Raw genomic sequence first — 16883 nt, forward strand, 5'->3', positions numbered from 1 at the left:
GATTGGGTACCAGGCTACTCTCGATGGCACTGTTATGTAGGGTTTCGTGTTTTGAAACTAAACTCAGTGAGTAACTCCTCTGATCGGCATTTGACCATGAGCCTAATTTAGAATCGTCATCTAGGGCAATTTTTGTTGAAGAGCAGTGAGAAGTTTCTGCCCAAGGCAGAGATGTGTTTATTTATTTATTTAGAAAGTTTTATATAGCATCAACATGACTAAGCAGGAAAAAAGTACCCCTATGACCTATATTGCTTTACAAAAACAGATTGTATCTGCTACGGTTATAGACAAAATCACATGGATATCAATGCGCAATCGTGGAATATGAATCTGATTATTTATTATATCTTTTTAACTTGTAGTTTATAATCACTTTTGTTTCCATAATCAAGTGTCATTGGAACATCATACAACAATATTTTTTGAATATATCTTTTTCCCTTTTTATACAAATAATGTCCTTCTATTTCTTTAAAAGGTAGTATATAACTGCTTACAAACATTTGAGCCCCCTACAACATGAACAGTACTATAAGCCTGATTCATCATTCTCCCGTTTTGCGAGCCCCTAATAGCGATTCATAACGAATCGCTATTAAGGACTTGCAAAACGGGATTCATGTAGGAATTGCAATAAATATTGCGATTCCTACATGTTCCTTATTTGCGATTAGCTAATTGCTAATCGCTAATAAGGAATAACTCCCCATGCATTCCTATGGGCCTACAGGCCCATAGGAATGCATGGGGAGTTATTCCTCATTTGCGATTAGCAATTAGCTAATCGCAAATAAGGATGGGATTTCAAGGGTGCAGGGGTGTCCAAAAGACACCCTGTAGCACCCCTGAAATGTAATCTACATTGGTGTTGCGCACACACATGTCCAAAGGACATGTGTGTGTGTAACATGCAACTTAGAAAAATGCATTTAAATGCATATTTCTAAGTTTTTGCTATTTACCGAGAGGTCTGACCTCTCGGTAAATAGCGGCCCAAAATTGCAATTTCGCAATTTTAAAATGCTTCATGAATTGCATTTAAGGAATCTCAAATAGAGATTCCTTAAATTCAATTCTTCGCAAATGTGCGAATTCTTAAATAGCGAATTTTGCATTTGGGATGATGAATCCCAAATGCAAAAATTGCACTCGCAAAAGGCAAGATTCTGAGAATCTTGCCCTTTGCGAGTGCAATTTAGCTTGATGAATCAGGCGGTATATCATTAACAACCACACTTCATTCATTCAGCGGGACAAGCGTTCACAATAATTTGAAACACATACACACATTTTTCATTTTATTTTTTTTATTTTATTTTCAAGAGTTTTATATAGCGCTGGCTAGACCCGGAGGTATCAGAGCGCTTTACATGTGCATCAGATCATAGTTACAGGTTACATCATAACAAAGGTTACATAGTTCTTAGAGTATGGCCACATAGTTACTGGTAAGGTCGAGATAAACAATAAGCACAAATACGTAAGGGGAGAAGCAGGCAAGGTGAGAGATTCAGGGGAGGGGGGGTTGGAGCAGGGGAAGAAGACAGATAATGAAGGCGGGAAAGAGGAGGTTAGGGTGAGAGACACAGCATGGGAAGAGGAGGGGAAGGGTGACTGGTACACAAACCGGTAGACGAGTCAAGGCAAACGTTCAAAGTCCAGTAAGCTGTGATCCCAGGGGAAGTGGTATCACTTCCCTATCTCTGTTGCTAGAGGCTCCCTTTGCGCAGTGGACTCTCTCAGAGAGGTCTCTGAGACTCCAAGGCCTACATACTGGATCCTTCCCAAGAAAGGGGAGAGGGAGTGCTTTGGCAAGGGGTGCCATACCATACGTCAAGTGTGAGTGGCTCCCTTGGCGCAGTGGACTCACTCAGCGGGTTCGATGAGACTCCAGAGTATAAATATTGGATCTTTCCCCAACAAGGGGAGAAGCAGTGCTTAGTCAAAGGGCACAAAGGACAGGGGGTAGGCAGAGTAGCAGGCAAGGGGACAGAATTCGGGGGAGAGGGGATAGGAGCTAGGGACGAGACAATGAGGAGAGACGAAAAGAAGTCTGTCTAAAGACCGACTGGGTAGGTGATGACCAAGGAGGGAATCCACGGCCCATCTCCCCTATAGCTAAGCTAAGTAGCTCCATCGGGCGTCAGACAAAATAGTTCAGTCTCAATAGATTAAGAGAGGGAAGGAGAGACATAAATGGAGGGCGGATGCGGTAGGAGACTACAGGAGAGACGAAAGGAAGTGCAACAATGTGGTTCAACAATATATAGGAAAAGATCGAACAAGAAAACATTATATAAAACAGTCAGCAATACATTAGGGGAGGAGAGAGAGGAGCGAGAAAGTAGTGGGGGGGGGAGGGGAGGAGGGAAAGTGAGGTTGGCTAGACCCAAAGGTATCAGAGCACTATACATGAGGATCAACAATGTATCAGACAAGATCAACAATTACACAATACATCAAAAATAATAGGCAATACATTAGGAGAGGAGAGAAAGGAGAGAGAAAAGCATTGGAGGGGGCGGGGGAGGTGGGAAAGGGAGGAAAGAGAGAAAAGACAACAAGGAGAGACAAGAGGAAGTCTGTCTAAAGACCGACTGGGTAGGTGACGACCGAGGAGGGAATCCACTTTCCATCTCCCCTATAGCTAAGCCATGTAGCTCCATCCGGCATCAGACAAAATAGTTCAGTCTCAATACTTAGAGAGAGGGGGGAAGGAGAGACATAAATGGAGGGAGGATGTGGGAAGAGACGACAGGAGAGATGCAAGGAAGTCTGGCTAAAAACCGACTGGGTAGGTAACGTCCAAGGAGGACATCAGGGTGTAAAAAGAAGGCACAGATATAAAGCGCCTCTAAAACTAATTTTAGGTGACTGTTGGACTTGGCCCTTTTGGCAGGTTCACCTCTAAACTTTTTGCCTCTTCTGTGACCTGATATTAGTAGTTTTTGGCCTCTGCGCACTTTAGCACTGTGTCCCAATGTAAAATGCGTATGCACTCTGAGTGGTGTGGTGAGTTTGGCCTGCCCTCCCATTGGAATGCATGGGGGAGATGTGTGTCCCTGATAATTCCTGGTATGAGAGGAGTGCAAGGGTGAGTTTAGTATGTGCAAACTCGTGAAAATAAAAGCAGTGCAATAGTGTGCACCGATTTATGGTGACTGGTGGAGAAATGCCACTTTTAGAAGTTGGCATTTCTGTGTACTCTGTGTCTGCCTGCCTGATGTAAACTGCATGTCTGGCTTGTGATTGACAGGCGCTGGATGGTGTGGTTGGCTCCTGGAGCCAGGATGAGTCTGCCCAGTGGTGAATAGGGAGATCTGCATGTAGATGGGAGGGAGGAGTTGCACCTGGGACTTGAATAGGGCTGTGCCGTCCCTCCACAATGCTGGCTCCGACCGCTGTAGTGCGTCTGAGCACCTAACCCCCACCTGACAAAAGAGAGAGGAGCTGAGCACAACAAAGCTCTCCTATACCAGTTCTAACTGGTATCGCTAAACCCTGTGCTGTGACACAAAGGGGATATGTGTATAAAAGAAGGGGCTGTGACCCCATGAAAATGTTCTCTGCTGTACTGGTCCTGACACTAGGGGCTGCTGCTGCTGGGCTCCAGGAGGAACCGCCACAAGGGACTGCCTCCCTGCTGGAGGGCCCTGTGTGCTGGCCTGCCTGAGCCAAGCCTTGCACCCCCCTGACCTTTGCCTTTTTTAGGAAGAACAGTGCGCTCTTTATTGCTGGGAAGGCTCTTTACTTTTATTTATGGGGAGCGCTGATGGCCTGCAGCACGAAACTGCAACGTGTGGGGTTCCCCCCACACTCCCCTTTCTAAAGCGGGTGCCCACCCCGCATTATCCACATCTTTAATTTAATTATTAGCGGGTGCCTACCCTGCGTTTTTCCCATATTGCATTTAATAAATAGCAGGAGCCCATCCAGCGTTTTTGCTATATTGCCTTTTATTAATAGCGGGTGCCCATCCACGTTTTTGCCATATTGCCTTTTATTGATAGCGGATGCCCAACCCGTGCTTTCGCCACTGAACGGGAGCCTACCTTGTATTTCCTTCCCATTAAGGAATTCACCGCCGCAACCCGGGCTGAACCGGAAGTCAGGCATTTTTCTGGGGGCGGGCCGCGAGACGGAAGCTGTGGCCGGCCGGAAACGAGTGAGGCAGCACCGCGGATGGCATGCGAGGCTCCCGAAGGCTGGGGAGAGCCTTGCTAGTGCTGAAGTCAGGCGGGAGCCCACCCCGCCTGCATGGTCTTGCTCTGACCTACCTGAGAAGAGGTCCGGAACTGGAAATTGCAGACGGGGCCCGCATGTTGGAGGGAGAGCCCCGCGTCCTGCAGGAGTCTTGATATTAAGTTGGAGGGGGCTCGAGGCACATTGCCGGTGCCTGCCCCCGCCACTTTTAGACGAGATGGGCCGCACAGCACCCAGGGATCCGGGAGAGTGGGGCTCGGTTGCGAAGGGGTTGGTGTGTGTGTTGGGGCACATTGCCGATGCCCCCCCCCCTCCTGCCAGTGCTAACTTCTTTGGGGGCACAGCTGCTGAGCGGACTCGCAGGAGGGCGAGCCACTCCACCGTTGGGGGGTGTTTTTTGTTCAAGGAGCCCCAGAGTGGGGCCCCGAGTACCCGGGCCCGTTTCTTCGACAGCTGCCCCACCTGGCAGAGGGCAGCTGCATCGTGGGGGCAAGTGGTGCTTCAGAGTCCCAAGGTGGGGCTCACGAGGACCTAGTGGTGCCATTGCCCATTTCTACATCAGCTGCACCCCCAGTTAGCAGCTGCTGCAACATTGGCGTAATTTGTTGTAAAGAGTCCCAGAGGGGGACTCAGGGCACAGTAGTGCCAGCCCCATTATTTTCCTTCAGGGGGCATTTCATTTCAGAGTCCCAGAGAGGGGCTCAGGGGACACCTTGGTGCCCGTGCTAATTTTTTACAGCTGCCCAGCAAGTAGTGGGCAGCTGCCACGTTTAGGCTTGAGTCATTGCGCCTTCTGCTTATGCTGCGGGCGCAGCCAGCCCGGATATTCTGGACAGTGGACATTTGAGACCCTTTCAGAGGCCAGTTGGGCTGGGGCCAGGTTTATTGCATTGTGCCTCTGATTGGGGCACACTGTTTTTATGCTAATTTATTGCCTAAGGTGTTTATGCTTGCGAGGCCTAGTGCCTTATTTGGAGCTTGTGCATAATGTATTTATGCCGCCTAATGTGTTTATGCCTAATGTGATAATGCTGAGGTCATTATTGCGCCAGTAATTACTGGTTGTGCACTACATCTATAATTTGTGCTACAGTTAGTATATGTTCTACATTTGGTAATTTCACTTTGTGATGATGCTGACGGTGGTCCATGTGGCCCTGCCATGAGTATATAAGCCCCTGTAAATACTGCCCAGTGCCAGTTGGCACAGTGTATATTGTGTGATTACTATTTAATATGTTTTATGTATGTGTATGTATGTATACTTTTAAAGCGCACTATCACCTTTCAGGCATCCTGGCGCTGAATACCGCTGTGGAACCCTTCCTGGCTTTCCCTGTGAGATACCCCTTACTGGGCACCCCCAAGGTGAGCCAGGCATCCTAGCGCTTTCGGGGCCGTTGTGGAGATTAAGCAAGCTATTGCCCAGAGTTGCAGAGTGGGACCCATGATTAGAGTAGGCACCTAGGCGAGAATTGTCGAGTCCGTGGACATTGAGCCCAATACCCTGCCATGACGGGGATTGTACCCTGGTTCCGGGCCAGACCTCTGCCTCAGGGTCTGCCGCTCTAATCGGTGAGCCACACTTCTGCTTATGATAATACACAGGCTATTTTTTATATAACCTTGTGTGGAGTTCCTTTTTGTGGCATGCCTAGTGTGATGCTGCTGTGAGTGTGTTGAACAAACACTTTACACATTGCCTCCGGGATAAGCCTGACTGCTCGTGCCAAGCTACCAAGGGGTGAGCAGGGGTTATCTTTGGCGTGACCCTCCCTTGGCCTGACTAGAGTGGTGGTCTCTGCCTGGCTTTGGCGCAAGCCTTAGCCAACCAGAGATCCCATTTCTAACAGTGCCCATATACAACAAGGTCTGGGCAGATGAGGTCGAAGCTCGTTTCGGTGGGTTGAAACACAATGTGAACCACCTTCTTCAGGGCCTTTTCCAAATGGCATAGGTTTCCATACAAACTTTAGTGAGGGGGTACCTATGGGGCATAAGCAATTTATTTTAATAACCCATACAACAAGGGATTTATCTACATACGATTTGTTTTGACCACCACATTACAAAGAAAAAAAGAAAAGAAAATTGCAAGGATTAGACTAACATATGCCACATGCCCAGTGATAGTACTGTTGTACACATTTTATAGATATTTGAAGCCTGAGGTATATGGAACCTTTCTTACTCACTGATAGAGGTTCCACATGATATACAAAAGAACAGAATAGAATCGGTTTAGACCCCAACAGTCCATTGTAGTGTAGTGTAGCTCCTATTTTCCCAATAGGCTCTGCGCATTGGAATAGTACCTACAGCAGTAAAGGCCTAGGCCAGACGTTAACTAGGTCTACTACTGTCGATGCTAGACTTAATTTTTGGGTTTGCCAGCTAAGCTCAGAGTTCGCTAGAAACTTTCTCGAATGTTCAAGGAAGGATTAACTTCCCTGATTAGACAAGAAGGGATTTAGTTTCTGACAACCATAGAACATGACAACTTTGCTCTCCCCTAATCAAGAGTCAATCTCGAGAGTCGTGTGAGCACAAGGCAATTATTTTACTCAGTCAGTACGTGCATTCTTAGTCTCATCACAATGTAGAGAAAAGGAAGAGACGGGCGTGTTCAATAAAAAGGTGTTATTTATTGATCAGTCTCTTTTCTCATACATGAGAAATGGATCGATATTATTGCAATACTTATAGTTAAGTAAAGTGCATACATTAAAAGCAATAGTATAAAATAATACTGTAAAAACATTGATATGGTTTCTGAGCCATATGATGTTTAAAATGATTAAAATATATTTACATACACATATACATTTGACTAAACGTACTCAACTGGTGTTTCTAAATACGCCTACCCCGTGTACCTGACCTAAGTCTAATGCGTGGGCGGGAATAGAAAGTTACAGTTTAAGTTAAGTTTGTTTTTGCCAAGTGAATAACTAAAGAATTCTCTGTGAGGGGTTATTCAGTTCTGTACCTGGAAGTTAGGATGAATGAGGAATGGTATCTCTTTCTCTGCTCTCGATATTCTAGGCTGCCTGCGAGGGCTGCCCAGAAGCGCCGGTGCTGGGTCTCTCGGCTTGAGATAGCAGCGCGTCTCTCAGCGCGTCAGGAAGGCGGGGCTGCTGCCAGCGGGGTCTGCTTCTGCTCTCGGCTTCGGCAAGTATGGCTGCTCCGTCTTGTCACCACGCGTGTGTTTGCATAGGGCAAGGTCGGCAATATTTATACCTTAAAGGTGCCGAGATTGACGTAAGGATGGACATAGATACGTCAATAAAGATGTCATACGACTTGCTCGTTAGCACATTCTTTACTAAAGTTCTCTGTGAAATCAAAACAATGGCCGCACGGATTTTCCAGGTTGTCATAGGTTTGATTTGTTATGAGAACGTCGTATGCCTTATCAGGGGCTGGAGGAATGTCGCTTGTCTAATTAGATCTCAAGCGTTATGACCTAATCAGATAACACGTTCCTGTGCCGGAGTGTGACTGCGTCAGATAACGGTATCTGCATCATGGGGGTTTTCTTGCCTCATGGGCTGACTGTTAGTTAACTTGATAGTTAGTTTAACCAGAATAGGGTCAGGAATAGGGGGACTGATTCAGAACCTATAGAAATACACGACAGTAGAAGTGATAAAAGAAAAAGAATGATCATGAAAATGGTGAAGGTATACTCAAGTATAGACGTGCTGCGCATGCATGAATCCTCTGATGTGTCCCTACATGCAATGCAATTATCAATTCAACTTACAAAGTAGTTCTTAAAGCTAATCAAGGGGGGATGCAAACCTATGAATGGAGCTTGAGGTGATAATGATTATTTTGCTATGGCCAAAGTCCACTAGCACTGCTGTTGGATAAGAGCAAACAAAAGATGTTAAAAGAGATGTCCCAAGTACAGATGGTCAGGGTATTGGTGAGTGGTTTAAACCTTACTCTATGGCACCACAAAGTGTGCCTATATATCCAGAGTCTCTTAGAAATATTGGCTGATACGGCAGAGGTTTGTGCAGTTTTTCTATGAAAAGAACTTCAGTTTCTGCTAAGATTCATACAGTTTTTTTGTGAAGAAAAGGAAAAACACAGGTTCTGCTAAGTAAGTTGAAAAGTTCCTAAGTGAGTATTAATATGGGCCAATTGGAACTTGTACTCACGTCGGTCCAAATATATAGATGAGTGTATCTGTGTGCTGTGTCTCTAACACAGAAATATGGCTGATTAAGATGTAAGATCAAACTCTCGCACTAGTGACATGGGAGAGTATCCCTGCCTTCGCTCTGTGGGTGTACCTACAGGCAATAAATGTGAGAAGCCACTGGTTACCTATAAATATCTACAGGTCCTAAACTATACATAGCAAGAGCTTACCAAAAGCCTGATGGGTCACACAAAAGTCTGCAATGAAGACGGAGCAGGCTCTGGGGTTGTGTAGCTATTGTATTTCTAACACATGCTGCACCTTTGACGATATCTACTGGATTCAAACCAGTAAGCTTGACTACCACCAACTAGTGGCAAAAAAGCCTCTGTTATTGGTAATCGTATTTCCTTAGCTGAGAAACGCGCATAGTGACATGCAGACAGGGCGCTCTATAAGGGATACCTAAACGCTATTAATGGTTGCTATTGACAAAGAGTATAACTGTTGAGCTAGATCGCGCTATACTGCTAATAACTATTAACAGCTAGGATGTGTAATGGCAGTAATGTAGAACTACATTTTTTCCTTTTTCTTACTTACTGGACAGCTATTACCTCAAACACAAACATGAGAATATCCCTTTGAAGAAACCAACGCCAATTGCATGGCCACAGATTCATATGAATGCCAAATAATCGACAAGCAGACTCACCTGGAGAATCGCGCAGACTGCGATCAGGACCCATAACTGATTAACTGGTCTCGAGTGGGGCCAGGTTGGAATTATCACCGGCCTAGCGACATGTGGTGCGCCACCTCAATCTTTCAGCCCTGAGGAGTCGCGGAATCATTACATTCCTATGCGACGAAACACGTGTCGGCTGGCTATCAAGAATATTAAATGAAGATTTGACCTTTAAAGACATTTGTGTTCTCTCTGACAGCTACACTTGAACTTGTAGGTGTCCATCGTGGCACAAAATCTGTACTTTTTCTTTGGATGTGTGCAACAGACATTTGTTTGTCTTGGTTCAGCGTGTGGTTTTTACTACACACTTAATGAGGGGTTATAGGGCTCATCCCCTCGCCTGTCTGCACCTCCGTCTTACCATCACTACATCACACTTTTGCGCAAAACAGGGGCTGTGCGCCCGGTATTTCCCCATCCTAAAAAACCCTCTTCCCCAATAGAACCCCATCCTGTGTTCCAGGAGGTCAGTTAGGTTATCGTATTTGACATTATTGAATGCTGACGAAAGATCAAGAAGGATTAGAAGGCACGCCTCCTTATGGTCCAACATTTCTAGCGCATCATCTACAATGTGCGTCAACGCAGACTCTGTACTATGGCCCACGCGGAAACCAGATTGGCATTGGTCCAGGAGTTGGAAATGATTGATGTGGTTACAGAGTTGGGCAAGCACACATTTCTCCAAGAGCTTTGCCAAGGTGGGGATGTTAGAGATTGGGCAAAAGTTATGAAGATCCATGGGATCAGGAGATGGTTTTTCAGAATCAGGGTAACTTGACCCGATTTAAGACAGTCCGGAATAGCGCCTTGCCTAAGTGATGCATTGACGATCATAGTCCAGAGTGTTAGTAAGGAGGATCTAACTACCGGGAAAAGGTTTGATGGTAGAGGGTCATTGTAATGAGTAGAGGGTTTCAAAGTTGACAGCTTTTTGTGTACAATGAGTTCATCCACGGGTTGGAACAGGCCCCAAGAAGCATTGTTTTTTGGGAGGTAGGGCTACGCAGGGAATGTATCCACACTAGGGGGACAGAGGGTGTTATGTGGAGTGATCGACAGGAGCTGAAGGGCAGAGCGTTATTCAGTTTCAATCTTAGTGGACTTATCCGAGAAGAAATCAGCGAAATCTTCACAGTTCGGTAGAGATCCTTGACCCAGTGGTGGGAGATTAGGATGACTATTAGCTTGAGACTTGATGAGTTTGAGCAGTTTTTCTGGAAGTTTTTTTGCTAGGTGTAGTCGAGTTCTGAAAAAGGTGCCCTTCGAGCATCTAATGTGTTTATTGTAAATGCTCCTCAGGGATTTCAGATGGTGGAAATGTTCCAGGGAGGGATGGGATCACCACAGCCTTTCTGCAAGTCTTAAGTTTCTTCTTTCGGAATTAAGACTATCATTGAAACATGGTTTGGAGATTTTGCGAACATTCTTTTAAGACCTAACAGTGCAACAGAGTCGAGTACATTGGGCATTGCATGGTTATAATGGGCCGTATGGTCATTAACATCCGACATGTTAACAGGAGGGGGCAGGATGTTATCACAGAGGGCAGTTAGATCTTGTGAGTTGATGTTCCATAGACATCTTTTCATCTGTTTTGGGTTCTAACAGCCTGATTCATGAAGCTAAATTGCACTCGCAAAGGGCAAGATTCTCAGAATCTTGCCTTTTGCGAGTGCAATTTTGGCATTTGGGATTCACAATCCCAAATGCAAATATCGCTAATGAAGAATTAGCTAGTATGCGAGGATTAGCATTTAAGGAATCTCTATTAGAGATTCCTTAAATGCCATTCATGACACTTTCAAAAATTGCGATTTTGCAAATTTGGGCCGCTATTTACCGAGAGGTCAGACCTCTCGGTAAATAGCAAAAACTTAGAAAAATGCTTTTAAAAGCATTTTTCTAAGTTGCATGTTGCACACACACATGTCCTTTGGACATGTGTGTGCGCAACACCTGTTCAAATGTGCATTTTAGGGGTGCTACAGGGTGTCCTTTGGACACCCCTGGCACCCTTAAAATCGCTATCTTATTTGCGAGTAGTAAATTGCTACTCGCAAATAAGGGATACTCCCCATTCATTCCTATGGGCCTTTTGGCCCATAGGAATGCATGGGGAGTTATTCCTTTTTTTGCGAGTAGCAATTTCCTACTCGCAAATAGAGAACATGTAGGAATCGCTATTTATTTAGCAATTCCTACATTAATACCGTTTTGCGTGTCCTCAATAGCGAGTCGCTATGATTCGCTATTAGGGCCACGCAAAACGGCCCGTACATGAATCAGGCTGTTACAGCCTTATTCATCAACGGGCCGTTTTGCGAGCCCCTAATAGCGATTCATAGCGAATCGCTATTAAGGACTCGCAAAACGGTATTCATGTAGGAATTGCTAAATAAATAGCGATTCCTACACATTCCTTATTTGCGAGTAGCAAATTGCTAATCGCAAATAAGGAATAACTCCCCATTCATTCCTATGGGCCAAAAGGCCCATAGGAATGAATGGGGAGTATTCCTTATTTGCGATTAGCAATTAGCTAATCGCAAATAAGATAGCGATTGAAAGGGTGCCAGGGGTGTCCAAAGGACACCCTGTAGCACCACTGAAATGCAAATTGAAACAGGTGTTGCGCACACACATGTCCAAGGGACATGTGTGTGTGCAACATGCAACTTAGAAAAATGCTTTTAAAAGCATTTTTCCAAGTTTTTGCTATTTACCGAGAGGTCTGACCTCTCGGTAAATAGTGGCCCGAAATTGCATTTTCGCAATTTTAAAATGCTTCATGAATTGCATTTAAGGAATCTCAAATAGAGATTCCTTAAATGTAATTCCTCGCAATTTAGCGAATTAGCATTTACCGATTTTTGCATTTGGGATGATGAATCCCAAATGCATAAATTGCGCTCGCAAAGGGCCAGATTCTCAGAATCTGGCCCTTTGCGAGCGCAATTCGGCTTGATGAATCAGGCTGTTAGTCTCCACTTGCTCTTACCGAAACCAAGATGAGGAAGGTGATACAGAAGTGGTCGGTCCAATCACAGGGGAGGATAGACTCCAAGAGGATGGAGTTGGGTTTACTAATGACAAGATCTAAGGTAGCTCCTTTGAAATGAGTGGGACTGGTAAAACTTTGTATTAGGTAGATGTCAAGGAGGAAGGATTTAAGGCTATTGACCACCACATAATTTCCATTGTTTCAGTGAGATGTTCACATCTATGCCTTTTGCTTCACCCTCTTGCCTAGCGAATCAATAGAAATAGAAACATTATTTTGCCTACCTGACCTGAGCAGTTTGGAATATTGTGACTGCATCAATATGTTTGTAGAGGTAAACTCTAGGACATTTGCATTATTATATCCAATTCAGTTTGAAATTTGGGCAAAAACATACAATCCAAGCCTCTCAGCACTGATGCTCTATGTCTCTCCTAAAATCTAAATACTGGGAAACACACTTCTCCTAATTTGTGGCCCTCACAGTTTTTTCTGAAGTATTGATAATATGAGGTGGGCATTTTCAGCTCAAATGTTACTCTTTAGGCCCAAAACTCCATCGATTATATACTGCCACCAGTTTCAGTGCCCTCTACCTCTGGCAACCCAATTCTCCCCCACACTCCAGTAGGTTACCTGTGGTCCCAGGACGTGTCCAACCTGAGATTTCGATGGCACAAGCATAGGTGTCTGTACCAACTGCAAGCAACTTCACCAATCTGTTTATGGTAAGGCGTGTAATGTGTGGCTGCTGCACTTGGGAAAATGGGGAAGGAAAGGAGGAACAGGTGAGGTTCAACGGCCATATCCATGCGTGCCCCACAATCTGTTTCAACTGTCACGTTCATGGTTCATCTTCTGCAAATGTGATGCTCCTCGCTTCTGCTGCCACCTAGACCCCAGTTTCATTTGATGCTGAGAGAGAGGTGAGAGTACACACACCGACCCAAGACCATGAGCACAACCGACCGTCTCCATGGACCAACAAACCCTTCCACTCTCCTGTCATTCATATGATATGTTACATGAGGATACGTTTCAATTCTCATGTCGATGTCTGCTTTTTCTTTTGAACCCGTGACTTTTCTTTTTGTGCAAATGTCTTTTTTTACCACTGTATCCTATCTGTATCCGTCTCATGAAATATTATAAATGAGGCCCCAACTTTTGCCACTTCTCTGCTGCATGCAGACTGTTTGATTCACGGGCAACCATTTCTGTTACTTCTCAGCTGGCTCCTAAGTCTCCACTTGAGATCAATTGAGTATATTAACAGGTCACACTTTCCACTCACTTGTCTCTAGGTGCTGTGCTACTCTGACTAGATCTGGACAGAAGGATTAATGACAAGAGGATCAGGACAGCTTTGAAACTCCTAAAAAAGGGCTCCTTTTTAGATTTAACTGTAATAAGTGATGTCGTATTCCATGGCAACTTGGCCACACCTTCCACTGCATGTATTGTATTGACTTCACTTTATTAGTTACCTCTACAAAAATGATCACTCTCTTTCCAATATTTTGCCCTATATTTTTAAATATTCGTATTGCTATTTTATTAAAATATAAAAGTAATTACAGGGCATGATATTTTCCATTGTGATTATCATCGATAAGTACTTTCTTCACATTTCATTTATTTGATCATTTAAAAGGTACATCCGGCTTCTCGGCTATTATCTTTCTGAAGGAAGGCAAGACCAACATTAAAAAGAGTAATATGAAAAAATCAGATTTGACTAGATTGGGGCTACCCACTGGGTGTGTACATTAGGTACATTTAGATGTATGTGACTATTCCAAAAGTCTTGCATGCAATGAGCCCTTCTGGACCTTTGTCCTGAATCCATTGTGCAAGGCAAGAAGGCATCTCGAAGCACACACAGTGTACTGTGGGCCTCATTTATGAGGCCCCTTTCACTGCCAGAACGTCACTTTTTGTGACATACGGGCGGTGCATTTTGCTGCCCCATATTTACAAGGGCACAAAAAGTCACCCTGCGTGGCTTTTCCTGTGCTTGTTAAAACGGCATTAGGCATCACACATAGAAGTTTAAAAAAGCTGTTTCAGATTGTTTATGTGCATGAAGGGCCATCTTTCTGCACATAAACAATCATCCCTGTGACACAGCATCCTTGCACCATGGTGCGATGTGCCTGCGTCAGTGCATGGCAGCTAATTGTGCACCAGTTCAGGGGAGAGCAGAGGATCCATCATATCATTGTAGATATGAAGCATCCCTATGCATCGAAATTAACACAGAGTGGCTCAGCCAAATGGCTTGCCGAACCACCCTGCGTTAATTCTTTTTTGGGAGATTCCAGTACTGTAAAGTCACTGGACACAATACCATGTATACTGAATACAGTGCATTTCCCATTAAGTAGTTTGGCCAAATCAAGTGGCTAGTTTGCAAGAAAAGGAGATGAGGCCTTGATCTTGACCTCCAAATATCATAAATAGGCAATCCTGCTGAAAAACATCTCTGAAAAGTGAGCAGAACCCACCACTGTTCCAGGTGGTGCAGCATAAGTTTCCACAGATGAACTTCTGTAAAATGTTGCCTTCATACAAAGGACATCATTGTATCATTTAAATTGTGAAAAAACTCTAGATATAAGGTGAGGTTTTTAAGCAAGACAGACTCCAGCCAAAATTTGGCCTTATTGATGCTCAGATTCTACACCAAGGAGTGGGCAGATGAGCCCATACTTCAAGGACTTTCTCAAGCGTATTTTTTAGCAACGTTAGCATAATTAAGACAATATGAATCCACTGTCTGAGTGATCGCATGAGTGCACAGATACTTTTGGTGCGATACAAAATCAATCATCAGTTCAGTAGAAAGTGCTGCTAGGTCTGCATTCATTGCTATCAGTCCAACTTTCATTGCAGCTAGTCTATAGCCTGCTATGTTTGAAAATAAATTGATTAATTTGAATAGCTGTTCCAGGTTTTGAAGGTGTGTTTTTAAAAACATGGCCACACCATCCACATATGGTTAGATTTTGACAGCTCCCTATGCCTCCACGTTGCAATATGGCAATTGCTATTGACTCCATAAACAACAAACAAACTGGACAAAATGGGGATCATTGCCTGGTCCCCGCTTGTTTACATATGTACTCAGTAAATTTAAATCATCTGCATATCCCACATGAGGAGTATTTCTCCATTAAGAATTAGTATTATATGTTTGCATTAATACTGTTGATGGACTAAACTGGCAGACTGGGAGGGAAATCCCATTACTTCAAATAATTGAAACAAAAACGCCCAGTTCACTAGGTCAAAGGCCTTCTCTGCATCCAAGTAATCACCTTTGGAGTGTGGGTGACCTCATCATAGTACATCACTTCTAAGAAGTGGTGAGTGTTTGTTGCAAATTGTCTTTCTGGTGAAAAGCCTCCAGACCCAGAGATAATATTATATAGATGACCACGACTTCCTGTAAAATCTTGTAGTCAACATTTAATGATATTTTGTTCAGGACAAACTACATTCAGATCAGAGAATCTACAGTGCTCCAACCGACCAAACTAAAACTCAACAACATACCTCAGGAACAAAGTATAGTGCAAACCCCTTACTACCTCGGGAATATGGTAAACTACACACCTTCTAACCTATTTTACCTAAGTAATTAGGTCAACTGCATATCCGTATAGTGCATACTCGTTCTCACCAAATGACCAAAGAAAAGCTCAGATTTTCTGTTGTTGGAAAAAGGGTACACTACACATCCCTCCTATTTCTGAATCAGGGTCAACTCCAGTCCACACTCCTTCCCACTTGAAAAAAAGGATAAACTCCACACCCCTTTCCTTCTCAGGAAAAGAATAAACTTCAGTTGTCTCTTATCTCAAGAACAATAAAACCTGCGTACCCCTAGACGTTATATCTCTTCCTACCACAGGACCAGGGACATTGTTGTATTCTCTTATTTTATTTATGCTTGCTTGTCTCTTTAATAGAGAACATTCCATCTTTACTGATGTCATGATGCTTCTTGTGGTCTGTGCATTCTCTGTTTGCCAGTTGCTCCTAAGCCTTGACTGGGAACACCAGCTTATTCTCTGTATCTACATTAAACTACTCAATCTTCAATACTGCTTCCATGACTACATATCTTTGATTATATCAGATGGCGACGATGGACTTGGAGAGCAAGTAGATTACAGAGTGAGTTTGTTCGGGAAAACTCAACTGGTGGAAAAGAACCCATGCGGTGAAACCCTATGGTGACTGAACTACAAAGAAACGAAAATTGTCTACCAAGGAAAGACAACTTGGTCCTCACCCAACAGAGAAGTGAAAAGGAAGACTTAGAACATCAATCAAGCAAGCAAGCAACGAGACGCTGTGTTCTCATCCGAAAAACAAATGAAAAACTGAATAAAACGGAGAAAAGGGGATGATGATGAACACATCTGATTACTAAAGTGGTGAGCATGTAATTTCCTAAATAAGGAAATTGTTCTTTAAAATCACCAAGATCTAATGTAATCGCGTATGTTTGAACTGCCATTACAAAATTAAGCGTCATTCAAATATCACTCACGCGCAACTCTACCATACTTCGGTGTCTCACTCTCTTCATTCTTCCTGACGTCGGAATCCGGGCTGACGTGGCACGTCAGCGTAAACATCACAACACGCATGCGTAGTGCGTAAAACAACGTGGCGGCCATTTTGACTCTTTCTGTTAGTATCCTAGCAACGGAACCGAGAGTGTTTTTGCCTGTTTCTGCCCTCAGACGAGTACTTGA

Source organism: Lissotriton helveticus, chromosome 2_1 (assembly GCF_964261635.1).
Source record: "Lissotriton helveticus chromosome 2_1, aLisHel1.1, whole genome shotgun sequence".
In the NCBI taxonomy this organism is placed as follows: domain Eukaryota; kingdom Metazoa; phylum Chordata; class Amphibia; order Caudata; family Salamandridae; genus Lissotriton; species Lissotriton helveticus.